Here is a 14,946-nt window from a genome sequence, read left to right on the forward strand (position 1 = left end):
GATGGTGCTAAGACATTCATGAAGGATCCGCCTCCATGATCTTCAACATGACTTCCCACCTCCAACACTGGGAGTCACTTTTCAAACGAGATTTGGAGGAGACAAATATCCAAACCATATCAGTAGGTCTTCCATAAGTGACAGTTACTATATAGTTTCAGAATTAATTAAAATGCATCTGAACATTGTAACCATTAGTTTATAGATGGAAAACTAGGCTCAAGATCGTCTGGTGGTATGTCCAGGGTCAGGCCACAAAAGATGTGAACCATTATTCCCTCAACCCCAGCAGGGTGTGTTTTTACCCGGCTGACCTTGTCTCCAGATGCCTGGGGACAGTGACAGGCCCCCTTTCAGGGAACAGGTGTCCTTTCCAGGTTGAGCACTGTTCCACACGGCCCGTTAACATAGTGTCACAGCCTATCCCTGGGGGGATTACAATGTTCTCCCTGCTGCAGAATTCTAAGGGTGCCTTGTATTTTCTTGTGGTGCGAGGATTTGAGTGATGAAATACAGAATTCAACAAGAAATGTTGCCAAGACAACAAGGTTGCAGAACCAAGACTTTTTCTTTCTTGGAAAGAAATAGAAAGGATTATTATAATTTACCTCTCCTTGGGGGCAGGCCAGACTCTGGATAACATGAAACTTGAGTTGAATCATTTTTAGATGATTTATCTAAGTGGCTCCCAAATTTCAGTTCACATGCTGCTGTATCAGAGTCACCTGGGGTGCTCGTTAGGAACCCAAAGTTGGGGTCCTCCTTTGACTTGCTAACTCTGAGTGTCTGGGATGAGGCCTGAGAAGCTGGTTTGGAACAAGCTCCTCTGTGTGATTCTATTTGTATCTGGGTATGGATGCTAATGTTCCAGCATCTTGGACAGCGAAGGCAGTGGTCCAGGCTGCATGAGCTGAGTGACAGGAAGCCCCTAATAGAAAGCTCTTTCCTTGGAGCCGCGGTCCTTCTTACTTGAATTGCCACCAGTTCAGAACGCCGTCTCGAAAAATAAAACTCAATGCTTTCATCAATGTGACAGTTTTTCAAGCACTTGAAGGCAAGTATATTCACAGCATCAAACAGGCTCCCCAAACTCCTCCCGGGAGGCCAGAGCCTTCTTCTACCTCCCAGCTGCCCTTATGGCAGTGCCTACCTAGGTTTCCTCTCTTCGCTTCCACATCTTTTTGTTCATTTCATTCAGGGCCCTGTTTTCTTCCATGTCAGGGCTCTATAGGGTTCTGCTCATGCCATGCTGATGTGTTCAGGAGTGTTAGTGGATTGATGAATCACTCCACTTCTACATATGTTGTTAAGTGGAGTCTTCTGGTAGTAAATCCAATGGTTGCTTTGATGGTGAGAATGTTATCTGCTGGTGGCATGCAACTGGAGGGGACACTGGGCTGTGGGAGAGCCTGGGAGGGTACCTGCAATTCTATTATAGTGTCCATATCTACAACAAATTCTTAATTTGAGATGATGAAACAAAATGTCTGCATATCACTGTCTTGTTTTTCTAATATTCCAGTTGTCTTTGTTCTATTCCTGTTCTAACCACTTCTCTGTTGAAAACTTGGGTTTCGTGTCCCAGTATCCATTCTTGTTCGTTTTATCTATAGGATCAGACATTGCTTGTTCTTAGTTATCGATGTCTCTCTTCACTTTGTGGTCACATGGTGGGAACATTCCATGAAGATGTGGGTTATGAATTAAGTTCTCCAAGAGCTTCTGTGATCTCTTAGACCTATAATTCAAGTAATAGGTGAAGTGTGACTGTGGGGCACAGCCAGGCAAAAAATTTTTTACACACATATAACTAAGGAGACACAGGCCGGAATACTACCTAATCAATCAAGCTTTTTCCTGCCCTCTTTTAAAACATCTATGAATGTATATGTGTATGTCTATATACACATTATATATGAATATAGACATGTATTCAAACAACAATGAATATAGATATACATTAATATATAATGAATTTATATAAAGTCATATATAATGACTTTCAGCAACACCAAGAGATCAAAGAACAATGAATCCACTTGACAGAAGAAAGAACTGAAACTCAGAAAAGGAAAATAAAAGTCAGGCACAGTGGTGTACGCCTGTAATCCCACCTATTTGGGAGGCTGCAGTGGGAGGAGCACTTGAGCACTGGAGTTCAAGACCAATTTGGGTAACACAGCAAAACCTCACCTCAAAAAAAAAAAAAAAAGTAAAATGACATCTCTATAACTACAGAGTTAATTGTACTAATTCAGTTAGAACTAGAATGTGTAGAATATTTTTACGGTATTTTATTACTTTATTGTATTTCTCATTAGGTAATACACATGGTTCAAACATCAGAATGATATAACAAAGATACATACTGAGAAGCCTGCATGTGCCCCTGCCCTGTCTACCTCCTTCCTCCCCGTCTGCCCCACCCTCGGCTTTGTTTCTTGGGTATCCTCCCAGCCTGTCTTCATGCAGATATAAGAAAACATAAATGCATATCATTATTTTGCACCCTTCCCAAAGGTAGCACATTGAATACACTATTCTTTGTTTTTTTACTAATGAAATCCTAGAAAGCTTATTCTTTATTATTATCTCTTTTACAACTGCATTATATGTACTCCCTTCTGTGAATGTACCGTAGTTGTTTTTTGTTTGTTTTAACATCTTGATTAAAATATAATTCACATACTATAAACTTTGTGCACTTAAAGTATATAATTCAGAGGGTTTTTTTTTAAGTATATTCAGAGATGCACAACCATCACACAGGACCGTAGCTTTCTAACCAGTTACCTCGAAGAAACAACTTGGGTTACTTCTCATCTGTTACTGTTATGCCCACCCCTGACAGGTGCAGCAAACATTGTGTTTTTTGTCTCTTTGTATACATACTTGGTCCTTCTCTAGGATATATATGTGGAGATAGAAGAGCAGAAGGACTGAATGTCATGCACACTGAAAATGTTGATAGTTACTTTGTTGTCCAGGTAGACAGTGCTAACTTATTTTATCACAAGCCACAATGGAGAGGACCCTCCTCCCCAGCTCCCCTCCAGTGCAGGATCTATTTTTTAAAATTTTTTTACTAATGTGTAGAATAAAAAGTGACATATCATTGTCATTTCAATTTAGGGTCAATTATACTTCTATTGTAAAAATACATTTTCCACAGTGGTGGCCGGCCTCCAAGATGGCTCGTGAGGCCCCAGGCCTCCCTTGTATGTCCGTCTCCCACAGTGAATCGGAGCTGGCCTATGTACCTGACAGAGCTCAGCAGGAGTGATGTGTATGACTTCCAGGGCCAGGCACCACCTGCGCTTGGACACCAGTTGCTTTAGGGGGAGCCAGCTGCTGTATCATGAAGACTCTCTGTCCAGAGACCCATGTACCAAAAACCAACTAGGCAACACCAGCCCGCCAGCTGTGTGAATGAGCCACTTCCAAAGTGGATTCTCCAAATCTGTCAAACCTTCCAATGACTGTGGCCCCAGCTGACATTGCCTGAAATCTCAGGAGAAGCCCTATGCCCGAAGCACCTGGCTGAGCCACGCCTGAATCTCAGTCTTCAGAAAAAGCGAGAGGTAAAAAAAAATGGTGATTGTTGTTTTAAGCCACTAATTTTTGGGGTGATTTGTTATGTAGTGATAGATAATTGCCATATTCATCAATGTGCAAAGCATAACTGCTAACTGTTAGATGGTTTAATAGAGAGCAAGCTATAAATACACATACTTAGATACAAAAGGAATTACAAAAGTAATGATGCTTTCTATCTCAGCTTTCACTGTTATTGGTAATTATTTGCTGCGGTTCCCATTTTCCCTCTTCCACTTTAAGGAGACATTACCGGCATGCCTGTGTACAGTCTGTGAGTGACAGAAAGCCATATATCACTCCCGAGTTCCAAGCTGTCTGTTGCAGCTGGATTCAACTTTGCAGCTTTCCCAGGAGGTTTGGGATCAAGACTATTAACCTCCCGATTTCCCCTGATCTGACAGCAGGCATCAGTTTGCCTCCTTGGGTGTAAATGCTGGGGGGCCAGGAGGAGCTTCCATCCTTAATCTTAGGGCTGTATTCAGTGGAACTTGCATTTCAGGTACAAGCATTTCTGGACTTGCCTTCTGGCAATGGCACAAATTACTTGTGATTGTTCCCTTTTCAAATGGGACAAAGATTTTGTTTTGTTTTGTTCCTACCTGACCCACTTATCTGGCCCAAGACCTGCCCTTTCTGGTCACCTCGGCACTGAGCTGTCCTTGGTGTTCTATGCGAATGTGTCTAGCTTAACAAAAAATTAATAGAGAACAAAAAATCAGTAGTTGGCATTGGGAGGCTCTTTTGTCAAGAAAGCTATTAATTTACAGCCACATTCTGCAGTTAAAAAAAAAAAAAAAACTCAGTTATAGAAGAGCCTCATGAAAAAGAGGGATGTGCACAGAGGTTTTCTCAGGAGCCCGTGGCAGCCTGCTTGTCAATATCCACGCACCCTCTTCACTCAAGCAACCTTGATGTAGAGGTTACTTTGAACAGAGCATTAAAGATTGATGAGCGATGAACCACACTACCAGGGTGCTGGCAGTTTTCAAGCCCGACTTTTCTAGAGACTTGTCAGAGTAGCCAGATATTTCTATTTTAAAAATCTAAAAACTCATTTCAAAGGCCAAGTTTTAAAATAGGGCCATATGAATGCTTCCCTCATGGCCGCAATCCCTCTTACATGCAGAGACAACATTCTCCTGAGGTGTGAGAGCTGTGCTGTCTGATATGGTAGCCACCAGCCAGGTGTGTCGATTCCTATCTAAATTCAGGAGCTGGAACACCTGCAAACCTGGCACTTTGGGAGGCCAAGGCAGGGGTTCGCTTGAGGCCAGCAGTTCAAGGCCAGCCTGGTGAACATAATGCAACCTCATCTCTACAAAAGTAAACAAAATTAGCTGGGTGTGGTAGCACATAACCGTAGTCCCAGCTACTCGGGAGGCTGAGGTGAGAGGATTGCTTGAGTTGGGGATGTTGAGGCTGCAGTGAGTTGAGATGGCACCACTGCACTCCAGCCTAAGCAACAGAGTGAGACTCTCTCAAAACAGACAAACAAACAAATAAATAACTCGGTGCCATAGTTCATCCTGTAGTCCCAGCTACTCCCAGGCACTTGGAAGCCTGAGGCAGGAGAACTGCTCGAGGCTAAGAGTTTGAGACAAGCCTGGGCAACACAGCTGATCTTTAAAGAAAACATTGTTTTTTTCTTTTTAATCAGCCAGGTGCGATGGTATAGTCTCAGCTGACTGGGATGCTGAGGTGGTAGGATTGTTTGAGCCCAGGAGTTTCAGGCTGCAGTGAACTTCGCTCATGCCACTGCATTCCAGCCTGGTTGACAAAGAGGGACTCTGTCTCTTAAAAACCAAAAATGTAAATTCAAAATCATTAATATTAAACTAAATTAAAAATCCAGTGTCTCAGTAACACTAGCCATATTTCCAGTGCTCGTTTGCCGCATGCGACCGGTGGCTGCTGTGCTCGAGAACGCAGCTTGTAGAACAGTTCCATCATTGTGGAAAGTTCCATCGGGCAGCTCGGCGTTGGGGTTTTGCTTGGTGCTTTGTGTGGAAACAAAACAGAAAAACATTTCCCTTCCCCTCAAAGGGCCGAGACTGCTAGAGTCAGACTTCTCTGTCTCAGATTTAACTAGTATTTCCTAAATAGGGAAACAGGAAGTCTCCCTCCTAAGCAGGGAGGCTCAATGGTTAAAAATAATCAAATTTTGGCCAGGCGCAGTGGCTCACGCCTGTAATCCCAGCACTTTGGGACGCCGAGGCAGGCGGATCACGAGGTCAGGAGTTCGAGACCAGCCTGATCAATATAGTGAAACCCTGTCTCTACTGAAAATACAAAAATTACCCAGGCGTGGTGGTGTGTGCCTGTAACCCTAGCTACTCAGGAGGCTGAGGCAGGAGAATCACTTGAACCCGGGAAGTGGAGGTTGCAGTGAGCTGAGATTGTGCCACTGCACTCCAGCCTAGGCGACAGAGTGAGACTCCATCTCAAAAAAAAAAAAAACAGAAAAATCAAATTTTTAATATTGACTATTTACAATGGCCAAGAAGTAACTCTTCTGGGTTAAAATCAAACAACAACAAAAAAGAACAATAGAACAGAGGTTCTCGTAGTAGATGTTTGAGATATTTTGATAAATGGAAGAGAGTGAGTGCTTTCCTACCTTATAGAAGCAATGCTTGGAAGAACTCCTTAATGCTTGCAAATGCTTTTGGAGTTGGAAAGCACTGTTTCCTAAATGCCAAATGCTATTTCATTATTTATTAATATCAGTATTAATAACAGGAAAGCAAATGCTTTTTTTCTGATGGGCTTTCTTCTGATATGTGAGTTCCAAAATATATTTTGTGCATCCAGCTCTTCTAGAGTTTAAGAGGGGGAAATAAAACAAACAAACTCAAAAAAGAACATATGGGAAAACTGCCAGGGAAATAGACACTGTCTATTTATAAGGTACGAGGAGCTCCGTGTTTTATGCACGTCTCGCGCAATCTCAAGTTACGGTCAAGAATACCCCTCTTCAGGGAGCACTGGGCACTTTAGGAATGTGGACTGACTTCTTGCTGAACAGGAACAAACCTATTTGAGTGGCGCGCCCTCAGCCAACATGAATCAATACCAATTGGCCTTAAAAGTAATAGCTAACATTTATTGAGAGCTACATCCCAGGCTCTGTGTAAAGTGCTTCATACGCATTATTTGATGTAATCACACAATTATCCAGAAGCTAGGTACTATGTTTTTATCCCCATTATACAGATATGCCAACTGAGGTAACAGAGGGTTTCCTGAGGGCATTGAGAAGGTAGGAGGAGGCCAGGGAACCAAAGCTTTGTGGGTTGAGTTTTGCATTCTGTGGAGGAATTGGGCCCTAATGGGTTCTAGGGGAAGCCCTGAGCAACCCTGTTTTGCTGTCCAAAAGGGAGGACAATCCGCTTGAGACCCCAACATTCATTGCCAGCTGAGGCTGCGATCAGTGATCCAGGCAAGAGGGAGAAAAGAACTCACAAATGAAAATAAAAAACAAATCATGGTTTTCTGGAGCCTCAGGGGTTTCAACCAGCTAAAAAGGAGGACATTTGGAAAACTAGAATAGCTGCAGAGGAGTCCCCAATATCTTCAGCAGTAGATGCTAATGCTTGGAGGAAATGAAAGATGGTACTGAGAGAGTCAGAAGGTGAAAGAACTCTTAATTACCATACCCCTAGGTGCTCACAAGGTGGAACATTTATGAAACTCTTTTCCGTGGCAGAATCCTTAAACAGGCTCATCCTCCACATCTTCACGATGCTCAAGGGATGCAAAACTGCACATTCAAATTTCGCAAAACAAGAAGCTGGATATTTGGGAAGGAAGGTTCCAGATGAGCTCAGAACCAGGAGTTTGTCTAGAGGAGCGCTATGTAAAATCTGTTCTGAGAGGCTTTTGAACGATGCATGCGGAGGATTGGTCTGGAAGGATTTGTGCTGCTAGCAGGTGCCCTGTGATTCCCATAGAAGGAAGGGCTAGTCAGATCCTAAACAGAGCTACCTTGTCTTATGGAGGAAGACTTCTAAGAAGGGATTCAGGGAGAGCTTTCTGGGACCCCCGCTTGGGAGCCCCAGGAGTGGGCCAAGGTGCTGTGCCAGCGGGAATGTCCTAGAGCCCATTGTCTTCCTTTTTTCTTCTCTAGAGCTGAAAGAACTCCCAACAAAGCACAAGGGGGCATTTAGGAGGCAAAGCCCTGCCCGCTCTGGTTTCTGGCTGCCCCACCTTAATCATGGCACTGTGAGTTGCCATCCACCTTGGGGTCCCAAACTCACTATCTGGGGCCAGTGACGTTATTGGTGGATTCCTTAAAGAGCGGAAGTTGAAAAAGATGGGAGCGAGGGGAGAGTTATTCTTATTTTTGATGCCTATTAGAAGAGGTAACAGCCCATTTGATGACATTTGAGCTTGTTGATATTTTTTTCAAACCTTAATTATTTTCATGTAAATGACAGGAAGATTTTAGATATTAATAGGCCAGTGAACCAAGTTACTTTTATGTCCCCAGCTGTTCCCAGCACTTGTGCTACTCCCCAGCTCCTTTCTTTCTGCCCTGTTAATTCAGCCTTTGATGTTCTCATCTTAGAGCAGGGGAGCAGCACAAGTGCTGGGAACAACTTGGGCTACCTGGTGCATGGGACGGCTGGGGTGTGACATCTGGGGTGTGTGATGGAGACACCAGACAGATGTTACAGGGTGTGGGCACAACGTCTTAGCTGCTAGAACTTGCACATTCCACCAGATAAGCAAACTGTATAGCAGGAACCAAGATTTCAAAGACTTTTCTATTACTATTTTTTTTCTTTTTCAGATGTGGTTTCTATCTTCAAGGAGCTTTCAGTCCTGAGGCAGAAGAAACACACTCTTGTACCTGTGTCCTGTATGTCTTCATCACCACAACATAAGTTCCAAGGGGGCAGGACTGACCTGGCTTGTTCCCTGCAGTGTTGCTAGCATTCAGAGCAGTCGCAAGCAGTAACGGGTATTCAGCTTGATTTCTTGAATGACTCTAAAGGAAAAGACAGGGAGACACAAGAAAGATACATAGTATTGTGAAATTTAGCAGGAGGGTGAACTTAACTACCATTGGAAGGATAAAGACATTACTTACAAAGAAGGTGCAGTTACTTAGTGTTCCAATTGTTTTATCAAGTTAACTGAATTTACCATTTGTTTGTTAACAGTGCACATAAAGCCTGCAGCACTTCATCAATTCTACCACCTGTGGAGTTTCCAATTGTCCACGGAACTAGTCCTGAACTCACCCCAGAATTCTTTTTTATTAAAGCGTAATCTCTCTGAAGGCACATTTTAGAAAATGCATGTACATTTTCTTTAATACTTAATTGCAAGTGCTTTTCATTTTATGCTTGCAGATTCTAGATTACATGAAGTTGTAGAGAGGTATAGATTTACTAGAATCAAATGTCACTTGTATCAAATCTAAGGGTGACTTAGAACGTGAGGCCAGACACTTGGTTTTGCATAGAAGATTGTAGGAAGTTGTGCTGCATCAGTCATTTCATTCAGAAGCTCCGTAGGTGAGTATCTCTTGGTGGGGTGGAGTTCTGATGCATGCTTGGGAGTCTTCGTTGGAGACCTGAAGGCCAAAGTGAGCCATCTTTGCACAGCTGCTTGAAGGTGGTAAGATGGACGAAGCAAATTCTCAACTGTGTGATTCAACGGATACTGCTCACTTTTGGATCATGACAACCAAGCATGCCACAGTATTTATTTCTCAACCATTGTGTGCAAGGCCCATGCTGTTTTTGAAAGAATATTTTCATCATGAATTGTGTGACACAGCCATGGCCTGTATGTAGCTTGTGTGTCCAAAGGAACACATCATATGGACAGATCATATGAAGCAGTAAGTGATAAATGCCAAAGATACAATGGTTCCCACCCACCGCCCCGTCTCTGCCTTCCCCAGCTCCCTGATTCCTCTGACTGCAGTTTCAGTCCCACTCCAGGCCTGGAGTCAATTCTGACAGGCAGGAAGTGTATAAATAACCCTAGCCCTGTTCACTTCCAATGCGTGTGGGATGTTGTGCAAAGCCTTAGAAGTGTCTGACGCAGAATGCATGTTCAACAAGGGACGTCTGCCTGAGTCCATGATATGTTCAGGTGTCCAAGAGTGAACAAGAGGCAGAAAGCAGTATAAATCGTGGTGATGTCGCCCAGGAGGTAGGATGACAGGCACGTACAAGGACACGTGGAAGTCATGTTTTCACTGCTTAGGCAGGTCAGAGACAGCCTCCTGGGAGAAAAGAGGTCTGGCCCCAGTCTCGAAAGAGTTTGCCAGGTGGGCGTGGGTGGCATTCCAGACCGGGGGATGGCAGCAGGTGTGCATTAGGAGGCTATGAGTAGGGTTGAGCTTGTACATGGTGGAGGGGGAGGGGGTGAATTGGGGCTGAAATCCAGGTCAGGCTTCACGTGCCAAGTTGTATGTGCTGCCTGAAGGGACACATGGAGGTATCCTTCACTGTGGGCACTGTGTGCACACCGTGCCTGGGCAAGCAGCAGGAGCAGGAGTAGGTAGAACAACTTGGCTGTGAGTGACACGGTGGTGAATGAACGAATGAATGGCCACTCTTGGTCCAGTGATGACCCGTGGACTCTGCCTTCTCCCTACCTAATGCTTCTGTTCCTGCCAAGCACAGGTGCTGTGGGGGTGGCGGGGCTACTGCTATGAAGACAGGCGCATTTTCTGAGAAGGAGTGAAGACCGAGCCTCAGACCCTTCTCGGCTTTCAGAGGGGTCACAGCAGTGTGTTCATATGATCACGTGTTTTTGTAAAATTGCAAACATAGATATTTCTATGTTCTTTTTCTTAGGCTCTCAAAATTGCGCCACAAACAAGGGATCTGCCCTTGGCTATGAGCAGGGGTTGGATTTTCATCAACCCCAGGCATCTGAATTGCCTGAATTCACAGTGCTCCTGCCCTTCCTGCTGATCAGCTTGAGCACTGAACTTCTGCCCTGGTCCTGCCCAGAGTCCGGTGGGTTGTGTTGATCATCGTTGCTCCAGGCCTCTTTAAAGACTGCTCTGAATTGCTGGCCTACTTGAGGTAGCCCCGAAGGAGCAGGGAAGGGTTCTGAAGAATGGGCTGGTGGGGAGACAAGACAGCAAGTGAAGGCAGGAGGCACAGAGCAAGCGTGAGTCCTGGGGGTGGTGACGGGCTCCTCTGGCTGGGTTGAGGGGCTGTGCAGGAGGTGGGTGGAGAATGAGCCCCACATTTATTCTTCATATCTCAGGCTAGACATGAGAGCAAAGCATCCTAAGGAGCAACCACAAACTGAGGAAATAGAAACTGAATCCACGGGCACAAGTAACACTCCCTGTGTAGCTTACACAGTGGATTGGTGACTTGCTTTCAGCCACCGAAGGGATGATGAGAGGCTACTAGGGAAATGCTGCTATGTGGGGTGGACAGTGGGAAGGGTCAGCGCTAGGGGAAGAGGTCTTGGTGGTGGCAGCTCTAACCTGCTGAGGTGGAGCCACTACTGCCACGGGCTTTTCGGATGGAGTTCCAAGGTAGGATATGTGTGTGTGTGTGTGTGTGTGTGTGTGCATGTTTGTGCCATTATATAGATATCAGAGAGCAGAAAACCCTCCTGCAGGAGAAGTATTATAAATAGAAACCAGCAGAAGAAGGAAATAGCTTGTCTAGACTTCAAAGCTAGCCTTTGTGTCGTGGTATTTATCAGTTCTGGTACTAATAATTCTTCTGCCCAGAAAAATACAGTCATCCCTTGGTATCTGTGGGGTATTAGTTCCAGGACCCCACAATCCCCTTGGATACCAAAACCCTTGGATGCTCAGGTCCCTGATATAAAATGGTGTAGTATTTGCATATACCATATGCACATACACCCATATACTTTAAATCATCTCTAGATTACTTATAATACCTAATACAATGTAGACGCTATGTAAATTGTTGTTTTACTGTATTGTTTAGGGAATAATTAGAAGGAAAAAGTCTGTACATTTTCAGTACAGAAGGAAATATCCATTTTTTGGATGTATTTTCCAAGGTTGGTTGAATCCATGGATGCAAAACCTATGGATACAAGAGGCCCAACTGAACCCTTGCTTTTCTCTTGTCAACCCTTTGATTTTTTCATTTTTAACCAAAGGGAGCTTCCACTTTTGTTGTCCTTGGGGTTCATTGCAAAGCCTGTCATCCAGCACTCAAGGGGCAGCCAGTCATTTCTGGTGTTCACGACAGTAGAAAATATCTCTTACCGTCATCACCTATCTGGTATATGTGTTCCTAGTGCTTCCAGAGTCAATGTTTTTAGCATAGTTTTCAAAGTTCTTGCCATAAATATTATCTATGCTATAAATGCCTTGACCGAGCTGAACTAATGACCTTCCCTGGCCCGCCCTATATTTTCTGTCCTCCCAACTTTGCTCAAGCTCTTCCACTGCTTGGAAGATCCCATCCCCGTCATTAGGTTTATAAATTCCACTATTCCTCCAAGAGCTATTGCATTCATGGAAATGTGCAGAGTCTTTCAGAATGTTCTGCTGATTCCCTGCAGTCTTTCTTAGACAACCAGGAGTGGAATGGGGGGGTGGGGTCCTGGGACCAATAAGGTTCTAATTACAGTCCCAGGGTTCCCACCTCCTTCCCTTTGGGAATCCCCAGGGGACCCAGGGGATTTATTTGACAATGGTTTTGGTCTTGGAGATCAAACATATAAGGCCTACAGCTCAACAACATGCTGTCAGTTAATCACCAGAGGACAGTTTTCTTGGTGAATAAATCAAAACCAGAGAGAACATTTGACTTGAAGGGCAGGTTGTATGATAAAAGTTAGTGTGATGGATTGACTTGCTGGTCTCCAGGCCAAAGGCACACCGAGAACTGTGTATTTAGTTGAGAGATTTTAGAATCCCTGGATGGGCTCATGTAATTTGGATATTTGTCCCCTCTAAATCTCTAAATCTCATGTTGAAATGTGATTGCCAGTGTTGGAGGCGGGGAGGTGTTTTGGTCGTGGGGGCAGATCCCTCATGAATGGCTTGTTGCCCTCCCCATGGTAATGAGTGAGCTCTGACTCTATTAGTTCACATGGTATGTGATTATTAAAAAGAGCCCAGCACCTCCTCCACTGTCTCTTGACCCCTCTCTTGCTATGTGACATGCCTGCTCCCCCGTCACTTTCTGCCATGATTGGAAGCTCCCTGCGGCCCTTACTAGAAGCAGATGCTGCTGCCATGCTTCTTGTAAAACCTGCAGAAATGTTACCTAAATAAACCTCTTTACTTTATACCAGTCTCAGGTATTCCAGGAACACAAAATGGACTAACACATAGGCCCTCCAAAGGAAGGACAGAGGCATCTTCTGGGGTTAGAAAAGGATCACTGTTTTAGAAAGTGACTGACTGGCAGAGTGGCTAAATGTTGTGAATTACTCTCGAAAGTGGAAAAGTATCCATCCTCTCTTCCGTATGTCCCCATAGGGTGCCTGTGTGGCAGGCACTGTGATGCATGCCCAAATCCCCCATTCCATGAAAGGTCTGTGGATGGGTCTGGGGCTGGGGGTGGGTCATCAACAGATACCTGCAGCTGTCAGCCCCTTCAGCATCCCCTCAGCTGCAGAGAACCACCTCTTTCAAAATCATGCTCCTTCCCAGGGCAGCCACATATGGTGATGGATGGAGTTTGGGTGTATGAAGGCCTGGTCATTTTGTCCCACTGTGGGACAAGTCTGAAGGGTCATTTTAGTTCCAGAACTCTCTGTAGGATTGGCTGAGTTTGTCAGTGAGCCTGAATCACTGCCTGATTTTTTCCTCTGCCCCATGCTGTTTCCTTCCCCTCTCATCCATCATCTCATCGCATGATACCCAGGGCACTTCTTTAAAAACATCCCACATGCGAAACTCCCACTCAGCAGCTGCTGCCTGAGGAATCCAACCTTCAGCAACCTGCTTTGTGAATAGCACTGTGGGTGATTACTAAGGGTTTTTAATCCAGATTATAAATGTTTGAGAACTATTTAGAACTTTCCATACAATCAGATACAGTGTATTCCCAGATCTCTATAAATATTTAGTAAACCAGAGAATGGATAATAGCATGAAACTGCAAACTGGGTTTGAAGGCAATGATCCTGAATCCAGCACTCCCCACTGATACCCTATCTGTTCATGCATCATACACATGCATCCATACCCATCAGCTGAAGATGACCTTCCCAGAGAAAGGAATGTGGCTCTTCAGTTAGCACATATATGGAATCCTGCAATCAGATTCTGATGTCAAAACACAAAGTGCACAGCTAGACAGTGGCTGAGCCCCAGTTAGAAATGGAATGACCCTGCCCAGTCCAGACCCTTCTCCACCACTTATCTGAATTCATCTTGGCAGACCCAAATGTTATTGTATTTGGCAAAGGTTGGTGTACGTGGTACAGGGAGTGCAGAAGGCTGAGCTGTCCATCTAGACCTTGCAGTGTTCAAATGGCCCACAAGCTAGCAAAGTGAGAAGAAGAGACGGGGCTGAAGCTATGGAGTTCCTCACTATTTCTTGCAACTTGGAACCTGAATGCAGGTATAGTTCATAAAAACCCAAGTAAACATCCAACATGCAAATTTAAACATTTTATGGGAAATAAATTAGGCTAAGAGCCAGAACACATGATTTTTGGTCTTAGCTCTGCCTCTGAGAACTTTCCATAGAGTCATATAGAGTGTATTCCCAGATCTCTATAAATATTTAGTAAACCAAAGAATGGATAATAGAATGAAACTGCAAACTGGGTTTGAAGGCAATGGTCCTGAATCCAGTACTCCCCACTGATACCCTCTCTGTTGCATGCATCATACGCATGCATCCATACGCATCAGTCGAAGATGACCTTCCCGGAGAAAGGAACATGGCTCTTCAGTTAGCACATGTATGGAATCCTGCAATCAGACTCCGATGTTAAAACCCAAGGTGCACAGCTAGACAGTGGCTGAGCCCTAATTAGAAATGAAATGTCCTCTGCCCAGTCCAGATCCTTCTCCACCACTTATCTGAATTCATCTTGGCAGACCCAAATGTATGTAATCTGGGACAGACAATTCATATGTTCATAAGAATATCAGTTTTTCATAGATAAAATGAAGATGGGGGACTAGATCCTCTTTTAGGTCTTTATGACTAAGTCATTCTAGGATGGGGTTTCTCCTTTAAGGAAATTTGTTTGAAGTGGTCATTCCATCTTGTTTGAAAAATTCATTGACATTATTTGTTAGAGCAGTTTAGTTTTAGGTTTACATGTCTCTACTACTCCAGTATCCTACAGAGTAGTTTCGCTGCCATAAAAATCCACTGTTCTTCATGCACTCATCCCTCCCTCGCGTTAACC

This window comes from Macaca mulatta, chromosome 1 (assembly GCF_049350105.2).
Source record: "Macaca mulatta isolate MMU2019108-1 chromosome 1, T2T-MMU8v2.0, whole genome shotgun sequence".
Lineage (NCBI taxonomy): Eukaryota > Metazoa > Chordata > Mammalia > Primates > Cercopithecidae > Macaca > Macaca mulatta.